The 23,657-nt window shown below is 38.6% G+C and overlaps 1 protein-coding gene across 3 annotated transcripts in view; it reads right to left on the bottom strand.

Moving 5' to 3' along the window:
* Window positions 1-23,657, bottom strand: part of ARHGEF9 (Cdc42 guanine nucleotide exchange factor 9) — a 197,314-nt gene that overhangs the window by 161,204 nt on the left and 12,453 nt on the right. The gene's annotated exons all lie outside the window — the stretch shown is intronic.

The following is a 23,657-nucleotide window of genomic DNA, read 5'->3' as shown; positions in this document are numbered from 1 at the left end:
CGTGGGGGTGGAGAGCTTGTTGGGGGTGGGTTGAGGAGAATGTAGGGAGAGGAAGGGGGAGGGTGCACACAGAAGTGGGAGGAAAGGAGAGGGCGTGGCAGGCAGGGACGGAAGGAGGATAAAAGGGAAGACTAATAGAAGGGAAAGAGAAGGAAAGATGGGAGGGAGAAGAAATAGGAATAAGGTGAAGAAAGAGGAGGGTGAAGGAAAATGTGGGGAAAAAAAGGTTGAAGAAGAGGGAAAAGGAGCAGAAAAAAGGGATGGGTGGGTGGGGAGGAGGCATGCCTTGGCATCCTCTTGTTTTGGAGTCTGGGCCAGGGAGATAGCAAAGGTTTCTTTGGCCACTGCCCAAGTATTTACAGGCAACTCATAATTAGCTATACACATTCAAAACAACAACAACAAAAACAAAACAAACAAACAAACAAACAAAAACAGTGCTGTTGACAGAACCACAAGGACACACTACAAATTATCCAAAATCCAATTCTGTTTTGTCTTCTCTGATATTCCTGCACTTGCAGGTCAATTTTCTTTCCTGTTTATGGTTTCTTTAGACTATGTATGCACTCTTCCAGCAAGATGGGTATTCTGAAAAGACTCCAAGTTTGTGGTTGAAAAGCCTCTACAAAACTTGCAATATGTTTGTAATCACTGCCCTGCTCAATGTTCCTGATTCTATGTCTGGAACTAGGGAAAAGCCCTGGGTGGGAAGGTTTCAGATTTACTCCCAGCCCTATTTTAAGCTTGCTTTATGACTTTTAGGCAACTCCTTTCCCCTCTCCTGGCCTCCATCTCCTTTCTGTCACATGAGGACTTAGACCTACCTGAAAATTCAGTGAAACCTCTGAAACTTCATCTCAGAAAAAATACATGCAATTTCAGTAAACCTCTCAGCCCTTCTTCCTCTTATACCCTAGGACTGTAAAAGTGAGCAGACATATATTGGTGGAAGGGGATAGAAACTAGATTAGCCAGGAATAGGACAAGCTAAGTTCTGGAACTCCTAGAATACTATAGACTCTAAAAGGAATGAGAATTGCTATTAATTCTCTAGAAATCATTGAGGCTAGAACAGTCACTGATCTTAAATAAATGACTAGAAATTCTGGATGAATGCAAGTCATAAACAATATGGCCCATAGCCCTACAAAATAGAATAAAACCTAAAGAAGTTCCCACTTCAAAGGTTTGGGCTTATAACACTACCAATTAATGACTCATGCCAAAACAAATTATATAAACCCTGAATCAGATCAAGCTTCTAGATCAATAATGAATTTATAGAACACACAAAGGACAGAAAAACATATTAAATTGCGATGTGGAGGTAAAGACTAAAAAACAAAAACAAAACAACTACAGGGCCAACAACCTGGATTTTTTTTCAAAGATTTTATTTATTTGACAGAGAGAGATCACAAGTAGAGAGAGAGAGAGAGGAGGAAGCAGGCTCCCTGCCTAGCAGAGAGCCCGATGCGGGACTCGATCCCAGGACCCTGAGATCATGACCTGAGCCCAAGGCAGAGGCTTAACCCAACAACCTGGATTTTTAACAAAAAATCCAGAGATTTTTTGTTGGGCAGAGGCAGCCCAACAACCTGGATTTTTAACAAACAAATAGGAAGGAAAATTTTTGACTTAGGTGGAACACGTGTGTGTGTGTGTGTGTGTGCACGTGCGCACATGCACGTGCATGCATCTGTACACACACATTTGTGATATATGTGAAACAACTGGAAATTTGAACAGGTTGGACGCTTGATGATAATAGGAATCACTATTACTTGATAAGATGTTATAATGATATTGTGGCAATTTTAACAAAATGGGGGCAATAGGAATAATTTTGTGACCTCGAATTTGGCAATGGTTTCTTAGATATGACATGAAAAACACAAACAACAACAAAATAGACAAATTGGATGTCATTAAGATTAAAACCTTTCATGCTTCAAACGACACTATCAAGAATATGAAAAGACAACACACAGAATGGAAGAAAACGTTTAGAAGTTATATCTCTGATAAGAAACTTGTACCTAGAATATATAAAGAGCTCTTACAAGTCAATTATAAAAAGAATAACCCAAATAAAAAATTGGCAAACGTTCTGAATAACATTTTTTTCCAATGAAATAGTCAATAAGCACATGGAAAGATGTTCATCATATAAGCCATCAGGAGAATGTAAGTCAAATGCAGGAAATGCAAATGCAGGATATTTACTACAGCAGTATTTGTAATAAGATACCCCAAGAATGGTTACAATAGAAAAGCTAGATGTGGAGAAATCAGAACCTTCATAACACTGCTGGTAAAAATGGTTGAAGCCACTTTGGAAAACAGTCTGATAGTTCTTCAAAAAGTTAAACATAGGGTTACTATTTGACCCAACAATTCCACTGCTGTGTATATACCTAAGAGAAATGGGAAAAAATGTCCACATAAAATCTTGTACATGAACATTCATAATAGCATTATTCACAATAGCCAAGTGATGGAAAAAACTCAAATGTCCATCAACTGATGAATGGATAAACAAAATGTGGTATATCCATACCATGAAATATTATTGCACCATAAAAAGGAATGGAGTACTGTTACTGCAACAGTATAGATGAACTTTGAAAATATTATGCTAAGTGAAAAAGCCAGACAAAAAAGGCTTTTGTATGTTTCCATTTATATGAAATGTCCATATAATTATGGTTTAATCAAGCTTTTGTTTCATTTATATATAAAAATAAATGTGTTAATTGTGATGTAAAATTTATTTTTTAAATATTTTATTTATTGAAGAGAGAGAGAGAGACAGCACAGGTTGGGGGAAGGTCAAAGGGAGAGGGAGAAGTAGACTCTCCACTGAGCATGGAGCTTGACATGGAGCTCAATCCCAGGACCCTGAGATCATGACCTGAACCAGTCAGATGCTTAACAAACTGAGCCACCCAGGCACCCTGTAAAATTTATTTCTTTTGGCAAGTAATGCCAAAATAGTTTAAAAGCTACTCTGCTAGGTTATGTTGAGACAGATACTAGTGACCAGCATAGTACCATAATGTAAGCAACTAGTATCTTTATCCTTGTTTTTTTTTAAGTTTTTATTTGAATTCATTACTTTTTAACTTTATTTTTATATTTTATTTTATTTTATTTTATTTTTTATTATGTTATGTTAGTCACCATACAGTAATACATCATTAGTTTTTGATGCAATGTTCCAAAATTCATTGTTTGCATATAATTTAACATATAGTGTAATATTAGTTTTAGGTGTACGATATAGTGATTCAACACTTCCATATGTCACCCAGTGCTCATCACAACAAGTATACTCCTTAATCCCCATCACCTATTTAACCCATCCTCCCACAGGTAGCCCCTCTGGTGACCCCGAGTTTATTCTCCATACCTAAGGGTCTGTTTCTTGGTTTGCTCCTCCCTCTCTCTCTCCGTCTCTCTCTCCCTCTCTTTCCCTTTGTTCATTTGTTTTGTTTTTTAAATTCCACTTATGAGTGAAATTATATGGTTTTTGTCTTTCTCTGACTCATTTTGCTTAACATTATAATCTCTAACTCCATCCATGCCATTGCAAATGACAGTATTTCCTTCTTTATTACAGCTGAGTAATGGCTGTGTATATATACCACATCTTCTTTATCCATTCATCAATCAATGGGCACTTGAACTATTTCCATTGTAGATAATATTCTTTTGTATAGATAATATTCAAAATATCTTTTTTTCATATATATTTTCAAAAAAATATTTTTGTATTTTGGGGTCAAATACCTAGTAGTGCAATTGCTGGATCATAGGGTAGTTCTATTTTTAACTTTTTGAGGACTCTCCATACTATTTTCCATAGTGGTTGCATAAGCTTGCATTCCTACCAACAGTGCAAAAGGTTTTCTCTTTCTCCATATCCTTGCCAATACCTACTGTTTCTTGTTCCTTTTGGCCTTGAAAGTGCAATTATATCCTATCTCCACTTCATTGTCTATTGACCCTTTAATCCACTGCAGCCTGGCTTTCACTCCCATCATTTCATAGGAAACTAGAACCTTTTGTGAATATAAACAAATGACCAACTTGTTACTAAATGGTATGGCCAATATTCCATCTTTCTTTTCCCTGACTTCCCTCATTCTTGATTCCACTGATGCCTTTCTCCTTCCTGAAATGCTCCCTTTGCCTTGGTGACATCATCCACATGACCGGTCTGGTTATACAGTCTTTACTTCCTGTCTGGGTTCTTCTTCATTCAATCATTTAAGACCATGATTTCTCAGGGTTCTTCTAATCTCAGTCCCCTTGTCTTCATTCTGCACTTGCACTGAATGGTGGACCCATCCATTCCCAAAGCTTGAACTACCAACTACGTTACACACTGATGCACCTCCTTTCAATGAAGTTACTGAACACTAGGGGGAACAAAATCCTTGCCTGCGTACACCTTACAATTCTCTGCTGATGAGTTCCAGGTAGTTCTCTTGAATTCCAGAGACGAATTTCCAACTGCCTTACAGATATCTCCTCCTGAATATGTCACAAGAACCTCTAGCTTAAAATTGAAATCATCTTTTCCCATCCATGCCATTCCTCTTTCCCCTGAGTTCCCTCTCTTGTAGGAATGTCTCCTTGCAAAAACCCTAGGAGATATCCATAAGTCTTTCTTCTCACTCATCTTTCTTCCAGCCACCCAGTCCTCTAAGTCATGGTAATTCTCTTCCTCCTTAAACTCTTTCATGTGTCCTTCCTCTGTCTCCCTGCTACCGGTATTTTTAATCAGCTCCTCATCATCTTTGATTCCATTACCATCTATTACTTGGTCTCTTATGCTGCTCTCTCTCCCCAGTTCAGCCTCTACTCTCCTGCTCAAATTATCTGTCTCAAAAGCACTTCTGCTCTTAGCAATCCTATGGTAGATACTATAGACTGGTTGCTCAGGATCCATGCCACCCTCCTTCTAGCCTACCCTCCTATATTGCTGAAAATCTCAAAACCAAAAACCTACAACAGCCTGTCACTTCTCAGGCTCCTTTGCATCCAGTGTTCTGGATGTGATTTATTTCTGGTAATCATATGCATACACACAATATTTGAAAGGAGGTAATGACGCAGAAGCCATATTTCTGCTGCTTCTGTTGGCAAGCATAGTGATGGAGATTTTAGGGTTTTCTGCAGCCATGTTACTTTCCCAAAGGCCCCAGTGTCTGGTCACTGGCTTTGTGTATTTGAGGAACGATAGAAGGGGATATTTTATTCTATATTATTAGTATTAATTATTATTATTATTTGCTAGTGAGTATCTAGAAGTCATGACGATACTCTACTCAATAGTTAAGGCAGTGGCATATTCTTGATTCCTAGGCTTCAGATAAGGTGGTGTGTTTCCAAAGTCCCTGGCGCCTCACTTTCCTGCTTGTGGCACAGAAAACAGTTCCCCTGGTATCCTGGGAGTTATTCCTGGGGGCCTAGCCTAAAGGTTGTCCCTCCAGCCCTTAACCCAATTTTAGAAGCACCTGATTTTCTGTATTAGGACTCTTTCTACTGAAAATAACTAGAGTGATTTAATTTCTGCTGCTGAAGCCTGAATTATATAACTCCTCTACTTAAAGGCCTTCCATATCTCCCTACTACCTTTGTGGCAAATGCCATATAATGCCTTGCTAATCTGGTGTCCTTTGGTCTTTCTAACCTTAGATTTCACTAATTCCTTCTTACTCTGTACTCTCCAGCTAAACAGAGCCTACCATAGTTCTCATAACCATCAAGTACTTTTGCCTTAAGAACTATCCATCTCCTGCTATTCTTCCTGAGCTCCCATCTCAAAACTCAAATTCCACCTCCCCTAGAAGGTTTTTTCTGGTTCTTGCTTCAGAATTATTCCGGAAATATTCTTCTCCCCCAGGACCCTGTATTTGCCCCTCTTAGAATACTTATTAAACTGTATAATAATTTTTTTTCTTCTTTGTTTCCTGCACTAGACTGTGGAGCTAAAAGGGCAGAAACCACACCTATCTTATTCACTGCTTTCTCCCCCAAGCCCAGCACAGTGCCTACCATTTAGCAGATGCTTAATAAACATTTGCTGAATGCACGAATGTCTTCTTCATCCACTTGTTTCCACTCAGAGAGTTATATCTTCCAACATAGAAAGCCAGAGATGAAGAGACCACAGAGAAAATCTAGTCTAAAACTTATGTTCTAGGTTAGAAAACAGGCCCAGAGAATGGAAACAACATGCCTAAGATTACACAGCTAATTTCTGGCAAAGCAGAAACCAAAAAACCCTTGTCACTTGAGTCTCAAAGTACTTTTGGGAGATTTTAGACCCTGGGACATGAAATTTGATCTCAGCTCCATCCATGTGCAGTTAGCATGCTGAGTGAAGTGACCACCCAACTCTGTGTACAATATAAAAAAAAAAATAGACAAGTCCCCCATATTTCAGCAGCAGTATCCCCACCCCATAGCTAACACTTCTGCTGACAATGTACCAAGAAATCAGAGAATTAGAGGTATAGCAAAATCCCACTCCCATCCTTCAATCCTCCTGCAGTATCCCCACTAAATAGTTATCTAGTCTCAACTCTAACACCCACAACAACGAAAAGGTTCTTCTCTCCTGAAACAGTCTATTCATCTCTGGCACAATCGCAGTTGGCAGAAAGTTCTTCTATCTCTTTGAGCCATATGCTTTCACCACTTCTACCACAGCCACTTCTGAGGAGCTAATCAATCCATGAAATGGTATGGAATATAAATGCTCCCAAACTCACACTGAAATTACTATAAGCTCCCAATATATATCTCAGGATCTAAAGACCATTCATTAGATAATAATACTTATAAAGTGCTTACTCTGTGCCAGGGACTATACTAAACCTTTTGCATATATTAACTCTTAATCCTCACAATCACCCTATGATACTAAGATACTATTACTGTCCTTATTTTACAGATGAGGGAATTGAGGCACAGTGGTAAATAACTTGCCCAAGGTCACATGGCTAGTCAGTGGTGGAGCCCAGATGAAAATCCAAACAGTCTGACTCTACAGCCTATACTCTTAGACACTCTGCTATATAAATACCACTAAGTAATACATATCCTATCTTCCAATAGCATCTGACAAGGTGTCTCCTGTGTCATAGGAATAAGCCATTTCAATGTTCTGATCTGAATCCCAGTGGCCTACCTCCCAGGTGCAAGTCTTAAATCTTTTCCTTCTTTCAGGGCAAAGCCAATGTCTGTTGTATTTTGTCTCTCATGGTTCAAATAGCTCCCAAAGTCACACTTCTTCCAGGAAGTATAACCAAGGAAAGTTCCACATTTTATCCTGATCCCTCTGCTACTCACTTACTGCCATTCAACCCCATCCAAGCCACCTGATAATCTCCACGTTTGCCACAATCTAAAGATATCACATCTTGTATGCTCATTGTCTCGGCTACTGATATGCTAGATACTTTTGCATATTTGTGCATGTCCACCCTATTTAAGAGAATCAGCTCCCTGAGGACTAAGACTCCTGGTTAGTTCAATTATTCAGCACAGAGATCACTGCTCCTCCAAAATCAGTTAAATGCAATAAGCACTTCTTCTTCTTCTTCTCCTTCTCCTTCTCCTTCTCCTTCTTCTTCTTCTTCTTCTTATTATTATTATTTAAATTTAATTTTATTTTTTTCAGTGTTCTAAAATTCATTGTTTATGCACCATACCCAGTGCTCCATGGAATATGTGCCCTCCATAAAACCTACCACCAGGCTCACTCAACCCCCCATCCCCCCCAAAACCCTTAGTTTGTTTCTCAGAGTCCACAGTCTCTCATGATTTGTCCCCCCTCCAATTTCCCCCAACTTACTTCTCTCTACCCCAATGTGGGGCTCAAATTCATGACCCTGAATTCAAGAGTTTCATGCTCTACTGACTGAGCCAACTCAGTGCCCAGTAAACACTTATTCTGACAGCAAAGGGGTACAGAGATGCTCTCAGGAAGCTTACAGCCTAGTGGGAGACACAGCCACGCACATAATTTCCATGTCTATGTCATTCCAGTGTCCTAAGCATAATCAGATAATGAATAAAGTTGCTGATGACTATAGAATGAATTATTGAATTTTTATATTCAAAATGGAAATAAAAGGTAATTTCCTCCCAATTTCCCTACATAGGAATCCTCTCTACACTATGTGATGAGGTAGGGGGAATGGAAGGAGAAGGAGGAATCACCTACTTTTAGCATGCATGGTGCTAGGCCTTTCAATATACCATTTTCTTAAATCTTCCCCAGAAGCCTGAAAAGAAGGAATTGTTATCACTACTTTAAAGAGTAAGAAACTAAGGTTCAGAATGTTTACATCAACTCATAGCCATACAAGTAAGATATATTTCCAAAGCTTACTATCTCTTATGAGTTCTGTCCAGCAGCTGCTGGAATATTTTCAGTAACAGAAAGTTCACTCTAAAGCCTTCAAAGCCATTATTTGTTTTGAGTTGAAATTCATCATTCAGTGGTTTTGACCATTTGTTAGAACACTATCCTCTGGCCATACAGAAAAAGCCAAGTACTAAACAATAGTCTTCTTAAAATGTTTCAAGGTATCTATCATGGGTTCAAACTCTGATTCTTACCCCCCACCACCATACACACAAGCACACACCACTTATTCTCTAAGATAAACATGACCATTTCTTTTAAGCTCTTCCTTGTGGTATGGTTTGCAATCCTCCCCCGGCTGGTTGCTCTTCAGTTTGTCCAACATACCACAGAACACATATCCAAGTAGGAGTGACAACGGGGAATGGGAATATCATCTCCCTTATTCTAAACACTAGTCCCTAGGAAGAGCTACCTGTGAGCTCAAATGCAACTAAAATATCTGATACTCATGTGTGCTGCTGTGCTCCCACCATGCCTTGAGAAGTTCATGGAAAAGTGAAAAAAATGCAATGGATAAGAAGTTAAAACTTCAGATGTAAGTCCAGCCTCTGCTTCTTGGTTTGACCTCAAACAAATTTCTTAACTTCCTTAAAGCTCAAAAAGCTATGACTTGTTTTCAGTTGTAACTTAATATAAAGCAGTGTTTTAAAATTTCAGCCGCCTTACCAAAGGTGGAAGGCATGAAGTTGGTATCAAGGTAGCCTGAGGAAAGGGTGATGAGTGATTGCTTAAATTAAAGAATAAGGATGCATAGAATTGTTGGTTGTGAAGGGTAGAGTTTTAGGGGAGGATCAGACATAGGGTTAAGAATTTGACTCTGTTTGGGCACCTGGGTGGCTCAGTTGGTTAAGCAACTGCATTTGGCTCAGGTCACGGTCCCAGAGTCCCGGGATCGAGTCCCACATCAGGCTCCCAGCTTCATGAGGAGTCTGCTTCTCCCTCTGACCTTCTCGCCTCTCAAGCTCTCTGTCACTGTCTCTCTCTCAAATAAATAAATAAAATCTTTAGGAAAAAAAGAGAATTTGACTCTGTCTGAAAACTTTTCTCCTAGCTCTCTGTAAGTTTAGCTCTTTCATCTTTTCAAAAGGAATCCTTCCCTGACCACCCTCTTTGAAACTGTATCACTACGTTACTATCCTATATCATGATTTTCTTTCTAGATCTTTCACTATATGAAAAGTTATATAATTATTTTATTATTGATTTATTGTCTCCCTTTATAAACTGTAAACTCCATGAAGGCAGACATTTACGTTTTCATTGTTTTATCTCCAGCACATAGAGCGGTACTTCACACTCAACAAATATTTTTTTTAATGACTGAATAACTAAATGAATGAATACATGAAAGAGTGAATAAAAGGATATCTCTACTGACTCGCAATGTTGGATGTAGAGGAAATGTGTCATAGAATGAAGTCAAGCAGACAGAGTCAATTATCAAATGGTTTTGCTTATTTGTGGAGCATAAAGAATAACATGGAGGACATGGGGAGATGGAAAGGAGAAGAGAGTTGGGGGAAAATGGAGGGGGAGATGAACCATGAAAGACGTGGACTCTGAAAAACAGACTGAGGGTTTTGGAGGGGTAGGGGGTGGGAGGTTTGTGGATCCTGGTGGTGGGTATTATGGAGGGCACGTATTGCATAGAGCAATGGGTGTGGTACATAAACAATGAATTCTGGAACACTGAAAAGAATTTAAAAAAAATAAATAAAAATTTTAAAAAAGAATATATTCTCGACTGCAGCCTGTGAATACCAGTATTCCAGGTACAGGCTTAGAATTTCAGACTTCTTTGGTTTTCTGTTCCCAATTGGCACAGACTCCACTCAAAACCACCACCCAGAATCCTTTCCCTCAAGAATCACTGCCTACACCAACTTCATGTAGCCAAAGACAGAATACGTATTTGAATAAATACCTAGAAACAGCAGTTCCCTTACATGGATTTATTTCAGGCCTGTTTTGTAGAGGGAGAGAGGCCAAGGAAACTCATTTCAGTTCTATTTCAAGTAATCCACTGGACCAGACAACCTGCCTGTGCTCAAGGTAGAAAGGACTGGTTGGAAAAGAGAAACAACAGTCTACAAGCCCCTTCAGAAGAAGTACAATGCTTTCCTATCAGGCTTAGATCTTTCTGGGGCAGCCAAATCCAATGATGCATCAATTTAAGAGTGTTATGAGCAGTGAATGCTTCCCTTAGTATCAGGCCCAGTATTTAGTTTTGAAGCTTAATCTCCTTGACAGTTCCATTTTGGGAACTCATGACTCATTCAACCAGCTACCCCCTCTTATCCCCGTGTCCAAATTTTGTATTTATGGGCTTCACTTAAACAGTAAACTACTGGGCAGTCAGACACCAAGATCTCATTATCAAATTAAGCATGGGGTTTTGCTCATACTCTCTCTCTTCCCTACTCCCCCCTTACTGTTTCAATTAAATAGGCCACGAACAGCCCTAGACTTAGAAGCAGTATAGCTTGATAGCTGAGAACTCAGGCACTAGCCAGTCTGCTGAGGCTCAACCTTAGTTCTGCCAGTTGTTGGTTGTGTGATCTGGAACAAGATAATGTCTTTTTTTTTAAAGTTTTTCTGTTAATTCTGGTTAGTTAACATACAGTGTTATATTACTTTCAGGTGTATAATATAGTGAGTCAACAATTCCATAAATCAACTGGTACTCATCATGATAAACCCACTCCTTAATCCCCATCACTTACTTAAACCTATCCCTCCATCAACCTCTCCTCTGGTAACCATCAAGTAGGTCTCCATAGTTCAGAGTCTGCTTTTTGGTTTGTCTCTTTCATTACCCTTTGTTCACCTATTTTATTTCATAAATTACACATATGGTATTTATATTTCCCTGACTTTCTGCACTTAGCATTGTACTCTGTAGCTCCATCCATATTGTTGCAAATGATAAGATTTCATTATTTGTTATGCCTGAATGATATCCCATTGTGGTTGTGTGTGTGGGTGTGTGTGGGTGTGTGTGGGTGTGCGCGCACGCGCACACATGCATGCACACGTGCATGTGTGTACATTATTGAGGATTTCTGCAAAAATTCATTAGGGATATTGGCCTGTAATTCACTTTTGTAGTAGTGTCTTTATCTGGTGTTGGTATCTGGCTAATGCTGGTCTCATAGGATGAATTTGGATGTTTTTCTTCTTTTTCTACTTTTTAGAATAGTTTGAAAAGAATAGGTATTAATTCTTCTTTAAATGTTTGGTAGAATTTGCCTTCGAAGCATTCTGTTCCTGGACTTGTGTTTGTTGGGAGACTTTTGATGACTGATGCAATTTCCCTGCTGGCAATAGGTATGTTCAAATTATCTATTTCTTCCTGTTTCAGTTTGAATGGGTTAGATATTTCTACGAATTTATTCATTTCTTCCAGGTTGTCCAATTTGTTGGCATATAATTTTTCATAATATTCTCTTATAATTGTTTGTATTACTGTGTTGGTTGTTATCTATCATTTGAGATTTTATTTGAGTCCTTTCTCTTTTTTTCTTGATAAGTCTGGCTAGGGGTTTATCAAATTTATTGATTTTTTTGAAAGAACCAGCTCCAGGTTTCATTGATTTCTTCTATTTTCTTAAATTTCTATATCATTTATTTCTGCCCTAATACTTATTACTTCCTTCCTTCTACTGTTTGGGGGTTTTGTTTGTTGTTCTTTCTCTAGCCCCTTTAGATGTAAGGTTAAGTTGTCTATTTCAGACTTTTCTTGCTTCTTGAGATAAGGCTATATTTTTATAAACCTCCCTTTTAGAGCCACTTTTGCTGCATCCAAAAGTTTTAGACCATTTGGTTTTCATTTTCATTTGTTTCCATGCATTTATTATTTCTTCTTTTGTTTCCTAGTTGACTCATTCATAGTTTAGTAGTCTTTTATTTAACCTCCATACATTTGTGATCATTCCAGATTTTTTCTTGTGGTTGTCTTCTAGTTTCATAGTGTCATGAACAGAAACAATGCATGGTATAATTTGATCTTTTTGAATTTGTTGAGGCTTGTTTTGTGGGCTAATATGTGACCTAATCTAGAGAATGTTCCTTGTGCACTTGAAAAGAACGTGTATTCTGCTGTTTTAGGATGGAATGTTCTCTGTTAAATCCATCTGTTCCAGTGTGGCATTCAAAGTCATTGTTTCCTTGTTGATTTTCTGTTTAGATGATCTGTCCATTGATGTAACTGGGGTGTTAAAGGCCTTACTGTCATTGTACTCTTATCAATTAGTTCCCTCATGTTTGTTATTAACTTTTATATATTTGGGTGCTCTCATGTGGGGTGTATAAATATTTACAGTTGTTGTATCTTCTTGCTGGATTGATCCCTTTATTATCAGTGTCCTCCTTTGTCCCTTGTTACAGCCTTTATCCTAAAGTCTATTTTTTTCTGATATAAGTATTGTTACTACAGCTTTCTATTGACATCCATGTGTATGACAGTTTCTACATCTCATGACTTCCAATCTGCTGGTATCTTTGGTTCGAAAATGAGTCTCTTGTATGAAACATATAGATGGGTCTTTTTTTTTTAATCTGTTTTGATATCCTATGTCTTACACACTCTCTTTCATCTTTTCAAAAATGAAAGACACACTCTATGTCTTTAGATTGGAGCATTTAGTCATTTACATTCACAGTAATTATTGATAGATATGTGTTTGTTATCATTTTAGTACTTGATTGTGGTTGTTTCTGAAGATATTTTCTGATCCTTTCTTGTCTTTCTCTCATGGCTTGTTGGTTTTCTTCAGTAATATATTTGGATTTCTTGCTCTTTATTCTTTCCATATTTACGGGCATTTTTTTAAAGATTTTATTTATCTATTTGACAGAGAGAGAGAAATCACAAGTAGGCAGAGAGGTAGGCAGAGAGAGAGGGGGAAGCAGGCTCCGTGCTGAGCAGATAGCCCGATGTGGGGCTTGATCCCAGGACCCCAAGATCATGACCTGAGCAGAAGGCAGAGGCCTCAACCCACTGAGTCACCCAGGTGCCCTCTTTTCAGCTATATTGATAGTTCAGGCACCCCATGGCATTTTTTGATATATCGTTGCCATTAGGTTTGTATAGAACCTGTTCTGCATAAAACAGTCTATATTAAATTGATGGTCATTTAATTTTGACCCATTCTTTACTCCTCTCCTCCCCATTTTTAGGTATATGGTGTCATATGCCTTTCTATTTTATGAGTTCCTTGACTGATATTTTACAAAGACATTCATTTTTATTGCTTTTGTGTTTCCTACTTTCATACTTTTACTGTTGGACTTTCCTTTCACTGTTTCACTGTTTTAGGGGTCATGAACTTCTTTAGTTTTTGTTTGGGAAACTCTCTCTCCTCTTCTGAATGACAGACCTACTGGATAGAGTAATTTTGGCTGCATATTTTTCCCATTCAGCATTTTGAATATATCATGCTACTCCATTCCAGCTTGGAAAGTTTCTGCTCAAAAATCTCCTGATAACCTTATGGGGTTTCCCTTTTATATAATTGTCCAGTTTCATCTTGCTGCTTTTTTTTCCCTTTATCATTATTTTTGACATTTTAAAATGATTCTTATTTATTTATTTGTATTATTGAAATATTTATTTATTTATTAAAATATTTTATTTATTTATTTGAAAGAGGCTTGATCATGAGAGGAAAGGAGGGGCAGAGAGAGAAGGAGAATCAGATTGTGAATTGAGCAAGGAACCTGATGCAGGGCTTGATCCCAGGACCCCAAGATCTGACCTGAAGGCAGATGCTTAACAGACTGAGCCTCCCAGGCACCCCATATTTTGACATTTTAATTATAATATGTTGATTTTGTTTGATTCTGTGCCTCCTCAAGCTGATATCTGTTTCTTTCCCCAGATTAGGGAAGTTTTTAGCCATTGTGTCTTCAAATAAATTTTTCTGTCCCCTTTTCTCTCTCTTCTCCTTCTGGGACTCCTATAATGAATGCTATTACATTTGATGGATTCACTGATTTCCCTAAGTCTATTCTCATCTTGCATAGTTAGTTTTTCTTTCTTTTGTTCAGCTTAATTACTTTCCATTACTCTGTCTTCTAGGTTATTAATTTGTTCTTCTGCTTTTTCCATCCTGCTGTTTATTCCATCTCATTTTGTTTATTTAGCCCTTTATCTCTGCTATGTTTTTCCATATTTCTGTGTTAAGGGTCTCACTGATACCTTCCATTATTTTCTCAAGTCCAGTATCTTTGTGATTATTCCCTTAAATTCTCTATCAGGCATGTTACTTATTTCTGTTTCACTTAGGTCTCTGGCCATGGCCTTGTCCTCATCTCTTATTTGGGACAAACTCTTCTGTCTTCTCATTTTGTCTAAGTCTCTGTATTAGGGAAGGCAGCTAGATCCCCTCTTCTTGAGCATAATGGCCTCATGAAGAAGAGTCTTATAATGCCCTGAAGTGTAGTGTCTTATGAATCTCCAGTGCATGCCACATGTGCTCTACTGTTGGGTTCTGACTGCTTTATCCTCAGGCCAGTTGTCTGCAGAGGATCCCTTTGCCTGTTATGGGAACTGTTTGGTCCCTGGCCCAAATGTGAATTTTAATTAGGTGTGCTCTAGTCTGCAGCAGCCATGATTTGTTTTTTCTCCTAAACCATATCTCCACACTCCCTGTCTTCTTCAATGCAGCCTGTTCTCTATCTTTAGTTGTGGAGTTTGTTCTACCAACTTCAGGTCAATTTCTGGGGGTATTTACAATGATTTGCTCTCTAGTTGTATTCATCTGATGAGGTGAGACTAGGTTCCTCATAGTCTGCTTCCATCTTTCCTTCTCTCTCTACTTAATGTCTCTGAGCTTCACTTTTCTCATCTTGAAAATGTACTCACAGCAAGCTCCTATACTCACTACCTTAGTTTCCTCATCTGCGAAACACAGATTTATACAGTTGTTGATGAGGGATTAAAGAGTGAATACATGCAAAGCAATTAAAAAATGTCTGGCATATAATAACACTCAGTAAATACTAACAAATACTTTAATTTGAAGAGAACAAAAACTGCAAGTCCACAAATAGAAAAGCAACCACATTTTTGAAGGTAAGAGTTGCAAAGAATTGACTTGGGGGCAATATAACTGCCAGTATTATGGTGGGGAGGGAGCCCTGCTTATGGAGGCTACCACCAAAGGTTATATGCAGCAGAGCATAAAATCTGAAATTTTAGAAGTCTTCTACCATGGAGGATATGTCTGGCTTAACGGTGCTCAAGTGTTAAAGCAGAGCAGAATCCCAGCAGTTACAGCATGGCCTGAGGATCCTTTGGGTCACAAGAAGAATGGGTGGTGCTAATATGCTGTTCCCAGACATAAGAATGGGGATGCCAGCTTAGAGCAACAAGTCTTGGTGCTGGCTTTCTGCTCTGTTCTGTCTTAAACTGAACTGCTGTGCAGTCACATGACTGCCTTTCTAGGATGGACTGGCAAATTGCAAAAGCATGGCAAGACAGTCCCCCAGAGGATCACTGTGGGTCCAGACCATGGCAGTCTCTAAAATTTCAAGTTTTGAAACTCAGTCACATGCTTGAGAAAAAAGCTTGGACACAGTCAGGGTGAACACAGAGTTCTGACAGAAACCAGGAACATAAAAGGAGTGATTGGTTGCTCTTCTGTGAGGGCTCTGTGAAGAGTGGAGAGCACGAACTCTCAGGACCGGGGCTAGAGAGTTGGGCACTGCCATTTTCATCCTGCTCATCAGTGTTGAAAGCCATCATGGAGCAAAACAGCACCACATAGTGAAGGCTGGAGGCACTTACAATAAGCCCCACTCTGCCAAGCCCTGGAGGCACATTTCTACTACAGCAAGTCCATCTAATAATCAACACAATAGGCCCTTCCCCCAGAAGAACAGTATTAACAATCACACCAAGTCTACTGATCACAGTGCTGCAAAACTTCAGCTCTAAAGGAAATAGGATCTAGCTTCCTCTTTATTTTAAATGTTTTTAATTATTACTTTCTCAGTTATTTTCTTATTTTTTATTTCCTTTATTTTTTATTTTTATATGTATATTTTTTCATTTTCTGTTATTTCATTATTGTTATTGATTCTAGATTCTTTTAACAAGCATATTAAAACATACCCAAGATCTAGATTTTTTTTTCTTTCCTCTTGTCTTCTCTGGAAAAAATGAAGAGATAGAGAAACTCACCCCAAAAGAAAGAACAGGAAGAAGAAATGTTCAGGGATTTAATCACTACAGATATAAGTAAATGTATGAACTTGATTTAAAACAACAATTATAATGATACTAGCTAGGCTTGAAAAAAGCATCAAAGATGCTAGAGAATCTAGCAGTGATAAAAGAAATAAAACTTCATCAGGCTGAAATTAAAAATGCTATAATTGAGATACAATCTCAAATGGAAGCCAAAAAAAAAATGAGGACGGATGAAGCAGAGGAATGAATCAGTGAAGGTAAAGTTATGGAAAAATAATGAAGCTGAAAAGAGGAGGGAAAGGAAAGTAATAAATCATGAAGGTAGGCTTAGGGAACTCAGTGACATATTAAAACAACAACGTTCATACCATAAGAGTCCCAGAAAATGAAGAAAGATGAAAAGTGGCAGAAATTTTACTGAAGAAAATTATAGCTGACTTCCCTAATCTGGGAAAGAACACACACATCAAAATTCAAGAAGCACAGAAAATCAAAAAAAAAAAAAAAGAAGCACAGAAAATCCCCCATTAAATTCAACAAAAGCTAACCATTGCAAGGCATATCAGAGTCAAATGAACAAAATACACAGCAAAGGTAAGAATCCCAAAAGCAGAAAGGGAAAAAAAAAGTCCTTAACCTACAAAGGAAGAAAGATAGGATTCACAGCAAATATGTCCATAAAAACTTGTCAGGCCAGAAGAAAGTGGTGTGATATATTCAACATGTTATATAGGAAAAATATGCAGCCAAGATTTCTTTATCCATCAAGGCTATCATTCAGAATACAGAAGAGAGAAAGACTATTCCAGACAAACAAAAACTAAAGGAGTTTATGACCACTAAGCCAACCTTGCAAGAAATTATAACGGGGACTATCTGAGTGAAGAAAAGAAATACTAAAAGCAACAAAGACTATAAAGGACCTGAGAACATTTGCTGGAAACACTAACCTTACAGGTAATACAATGGCACTAAATTCATATATTTCAATAATCACTCTGAAAGTAAATGAACTAAATGTCCCTAATCAAAAGACATAGGGTATCAGAATGGATTAAAAAAAATAAGATCCATCTATATGCTACATAAAAGAGACTCATTTTAGTACTAAAGGCAGCTGCAGACTGAAAGTGAGAGGCTAGAGAATGATCTATCATTCTAATGGATGTCAAAAGAAAACTGGAGTACTCATACTAACATCAGATGAACTAGATTTTAAAATAAAGACTGTAACAAGAGATGAAAAAAAGGCATTATATCATAATGAAGGGTTCTATCCATCAAGAAGATCTAACAATTGTAAATATTTATGCATCTATTTTGGAGCACCCAAATACATAAAAATTAATAAGAAACATGAAAGAATTAATTGATAATAGTACAATGATAGTAGGATCTTTAACACCCCACTTACATCAACAGATAGATCATCTAAGCAAAAATTTAACAAGGAAACAATGGCTTTATTTTTTTTAAAGGTTTTATTTATTTATTTGACAGACAGAGATCACAAGTAGGCAGAGCGAGAGAGAGAGGAGGACGCAGGCTCCCTGCCAAGCAGAGAGCCCAGTGCGGGGCTCGATCCCAGAACCCTGGGATCACTACCTGAGCTGAAGGCAGAGGCCTTAACCCACTGAGCCACCCAGGCACCCCAGAAACAATGGCTTTAAATGCCACACTGGAAGAGACAGATTTAACAGTTATATTTAGAACATTCCATCCTAAAACAGCAGAATACACATTCTTTTCAAGTGCACATGGAACATTCTCCAGAATAGGTCACATATTGGTTCACAAAATAAGCCTCAACAAATTCAAAAAGACCAAAGTAATACCATGCATCTTTTCTGATCACAATGCTATGAAACTAGAAGTCAAGCACAAGAAAAAAATCTGGAGAGACCACAAATACATGGAGGTTAAAGAACATCCTACAGAAGAATGAGAGAGTAAACGAGGACATTACAGAAGAAATTTTAAAAAATACATGGAAGCAAGTGAAAATGCAAACATGGGAGTCCAAAACCTTTGGGATGCAGCAGAGGCTGTCAGTCTGAAGAAGGAAGTATATTGCAATACAAGCCTCAAGAAGTAAGAAAACTCTCATATACACAACATACCTTTACACCCAAAGGAGCTAGAAAATGAACAGTAAATAAAGGCTAAAGTCAGCACAAAACGGAAACAAAGATTAGAGCAGAAATAAATAATACAGGAATAATAAAAAAAAAAACAGTAGAACAGATCAATGAAATGAAGAGCTAGTTCTTCAAAAGAATTAATAAAATTAATAAACCCCTAGCCAGACATATCAAAAAGAAAAGAGAAAGGACCAAAATGTAAAATCATGAATGAAACCAGAGAGATCACAACCAACACCACAGAAATACAAAAAATATAAGAGAATACTATGAAAAATTATATGCCACCAAACTGGTAAATCTGCAAGAAATGGATGAATTCCTAGAAATGTACCAACTATCAAAACCAAAACAGCAAGAAATAGAAATTCAAACATACCAAGCACTAGCAAAGAAACTAACCAAAGTCTCCTGGAGGGGGGCAAGTTGGTGGCTGAGTAGAGGACTTCAGTTCATCTGGTCCCTCCAATTTAGCTGGAGAACAATCAAACTATTCTGAATACACATTAATTCAATTTAAGATATGAGATTTATTTGGATCTCCACAAGCAAGAAAACTACTACTTTTTGCAAGGTAGGAGGTGCAGAACTTTGTATCTTCAGGGGAAATATCCAAAGATAAGTGGAGGGGAAGGGAGCATCCATAAGCCGGTTGCCATAAAGTGATATAACCCCGGAGCAAAAAAAAAAAAAAAAAAAAAAAAAAATCAGCACACTTGGAAATCTACTGTAGTGAGAGGCATCTCCTACTGAAAAGGGCACATGGGGCAAATAGGGCAGAATTCTAGGGGGATCATTGTGCCCTCAGGATTCCAGGAGATTCAGAAAGAACAGGGGAGCCTGAACCAATAGAATCCCCAAGCAGTGGAGCGGGGAGACTGATTACGGTCAGTGAGTCCAGAGGGGACATCCAGCTCTGGGCACCACGTACCACGAGCAGAGAGCAGAGACAGTAGGGAGACAGCCCTCTGCCTGACCACCCTGAAAAGGACTAGAAGGTGTGGGCTGTCTAAGATCCTAAGGGAGATATAGAATGGCTTGTGCCCATGACAGGGACAGCTCTCAGGGTGGTGTGGCCCACGAAGAGATGCTGGGGTGGCACCCAGCAGGACCTAGAAGCTGTGGAAGAGGGTACACATGTGCAAGCCCACAGCCACTGGCAGTTGTGGAGTCACAAGGCACAGAGATGTTCATGGGTCCCCGTGACACCCCTGGGAGAGGTGGGCAAGGATTGCTAGAGTTTGTGGAGTTTGGTACATGCAGAGATGGACACAGATTGACCTGGAAGGCTTGTTGATTGGGGGTGGGGGCAGGGACTGTGACATTGTGACTGACTTTGGGCTGGAGAGTCCTGCATGGTGATGTTTGCTCTGACTCACTAAAGAGAAGCAGAAAGATGCCAGGGGAAAAAAGCTGCCAGCCAAACAGCTCACATTAAGCCTACCCCCACCCCTGACAAGGGGTGGGGAAACTCCACCCAGACAAAGATGACAAAGAAGCCAAGCAGCAGGCCCCTCCCCCAGAGGGACAGACTGCAAGAACAGGTGAATGATAAGCTTATTTCTTAATAAGCTGTAAGATTGTATAATAAGCTATAAGACCTGTAAGTCTCCAGCACCAGGGAAAAATAATATAGAGTGCTCCAGATGTTCTCTCACGACTTGTTTATACTTCAGGCTAAAATTTTACATTCCTTTTTTAGTTTCTTTTCTTATTTTTTTTAAACCCTGCCCCATTTCAAATAGATTATTTCCCAGTGTATTTTTTAAAAATAGTTTCCTTTTCTCTTTATTTTCTTTTAATTTTATTTTTTCAGTGTTCCAAGATTCATTGTTTATGCACCACAGCCAGTGCTACATTCAATGTATGCCCTCCTTAATACCCGCCACCAGACACTCCCAACCACCTCCCTCCATCCCTTCCAAAACCCTCAGTTTGTTGCTCAGAGACCACAGTCTCTCATGGTTTGTCTCCCCCTCCGATTTCCCCCCACTCACTTATCCTCTCCTTCACCCAATGTTCTCTGTGTTATTGTTTATGCTCCACAAGTGAAACCATATGATAATCGACTCTCTCTGCTTGACTTATTTCACTCAGCATAATCTCTTCTAGTCCCGTCCATGTTGATACAAAAGGGTATTCATCCTTTCTGATAGAGGCATAAAATTCCATTGTATATATGGACCATCCCTTCTTTATCCATTCGTCTGTTGAAGGGCATCTTGGCTCTTTCCACAGTTTGGCAACTGTGGCCATTGCTGCTATGAACAGTGGGGTATGGATGACCCTTCTGTTCACTACATCTGAATCTTTGGGGGTAAATACCCAGCAGTGCAATCGCAACATATCTTTTTAAGTGACTTCTTAACTTTTTTTTTTTCACATATATGTTTTTTAGATTTATGCCCCATACTAGCCCATTATTCACTCTTACTCAGTTTAATCTTGATACATATCTAAGTTCTTATTTCTTTGCAATTTTGAGATATAGTATGCTCTAACACAGAGACCAAAAGTGAAGCAGGAACAGGCAGATCACCTTGCTGTGTCCAGCCTGAGAGATTATAATCTGCCTCTCCTTCCCTCTTTTTTTTTCTCTTTTCTTTTTTCTTTCTTTTTTATTGTTTTGGATCATCTTGGATTTGGTGCTGTATCTGTGGTAGCTACTGACCACTTTGTATTTTTTGTAAAGTGCATTATGCTTGGATGCTAGTTGATATTTTGGATTCTGTACATTCCCTCAACCATCCCTCAATGAAATGATTAAGAGGAAGAACTCCCAACAAAGGAAAGAACCAGAGACAATGTCTTCTACCACAGGTCTAATGCATATAGATATAAGTAAGATGTCAGAGATAGACTTCAGGGTAGCAATCATGAAGTCAATAGCTAGGCTTAAGAAAAGCATTAGTAACAATATAGAATCTCTAAGGGCAGAAATGAAATCTAATCAGACTGAACTTTAAAATGTTGTGAATGAGATGCAGTCTAAATTAGATACTCTCACAGCCAGGGTAAATGATGAAGAAGAACAAATTAGTGCCTTGAAGATAAGCTGATAGAAAGGAAGGAAGCTGAGGAAGATAGGAATAGACAGCTAGTAGCACATGAGAACAGACTTAGAGAGATCAATGATGTCATAAAATGTTCCAATGTCAGAATTATTGGGGTTCCTGGGGGGTGGAGAGGGAGGACTAGAAGGTATATTTGTGCAAATCATAGCTGAGAATATCCCTACTCTGGGGAAGGAAATATGCATTTGTGTCCAAGAAGCAAAAGAGACCAATCCCAAAATCAATAAAAATAGATCAACACCCCAACATATAACAGTAAAACTTTCAAATCTTAGAGTCAAGGAAGCTATCCCAAGAGCAGCTAGGGGGAAGAGATTTCTTACATACAGAGGAAGGAACATCAGAACAACATTGGACCTATCCACAGAGACCTGGCAAGCCAGAAAGAGCTGGCAAGACACATCCAGGGCACTAAATGAGAATATGCAGCCAAGAATATTTTATCCAGGGGTACCCAGGTGGCTCAGTGGGTTAAAGCCTCTGCCTTCAGCTTGGGTCATGATCCCAGGGTCCTGGGATCAAGCCCTGCATCAAGCTCTCTGCTCAGCAGGTAGCCTGATTCCTCCTCTCTCTCTTCCTGCTTCTCTGCCTACTTGTGATCTCTGTCTGTCAAACAAATAAATAAAATCTTTAAAAATATATTTTATCTAGCAAGACTTTCTGAATGACACCCAACCATGGACAGAAGATACAGAGCTTCCAGGAGCAGCAGAAACTGAAAGAATATGTGACCACTGAGCCACACCTGCAAGAAACACTAAGGGGGATTCTAAAAAAGAAGGAAGACCCCAAGAGTAATATTGATGAGAAATTAACAGACAATTTATAGAAACAGGAACTTTACATGCAATATAATGGCACTAAATTCATATCTTTCAATAATTACTCTCAATGTAGATGGACTGAATAGTCTCATCAAATGGCACACGCTTTTAGATTGGATAAAAAAGCAGGACCCATCCACATGCTGTCTACAAGAGACTCATTTTGAACCCAAAGAGACCTCTAGATTGAAAGTGAGGGGATAGAGAACAAATTTTCATGACAACAGACCTTAAATGAGAGCCAAGATAGCAACTTTCCTATCAGACATATTAGATTTTAACCCAAAGACTGTAGTAAGTGATATAGAGGAACACCATATCATACCTAAAGGATCTATCCAAAAGAAAGTCTAACAACCATAAATATCTATACCCCCAATATGGGAGCAAACAATTACATAAATCAACTAATAACCAAAATTTAAAAAGCTACTGAAAATAATACATTAGCAGTAGGAGACTTCAGCACTTCACTCACAACAATGGAAAGATAGTCTAAGCAGAAGATCAACAAAGAAATGAGAGCTTTGAATGACACATTGAACCAGATGGACTTTGTAAATATATAAAGAACATTCCATCCTTAAAAAAAAAAATACAGAATACTCATTCTTCTCGAGTACACACAGAACTTTCTCCAGAATAGATCACATACTGGGTCACAAATCAGGTCTGAACCTGTACCAAAATACTGAGATGATTCCATGCATATTTTCAGACCATAATGCACTGAAACACGAACTCAACCACAGGGAAAAATTTGGAAGGGATGCAAACACTTGGAGGTTAAAAAGCATCCTGCTAAAGAATAAATGGGTCAACCAGGGAATTAAGCAGGAACTTAAGCAAATCATGAAAACCAATGAAAATGAAAACACATCAGTTCAGAACCTATGCTCAGAACCTATGCTCCTCAGAACCTATGCTCCTGTACTTCCTTGTAGGGAAGTACAGAACCATCCAAGCCTCTCT

Source organism: Mustela putorius, unplaced genomic scaffold (assembly GCF_011764305.1).
Source record: "Mustela putorius furo isolate JIRA1106 unplaced genomic scaffold, ASM1176430v1.1 tig00001472_pilon_pilon_pilon, whole genome shotgun sequence".
NCBI classification, from domain to species: Eukaryota; Metazoa; Chordata; class Mammalia; order Carnivora; family Mustelidae; genus Mustela; species Mustela putorius.
This window is presented reverse-complemented; position numbering and strand designations above follow the sequence as displayed.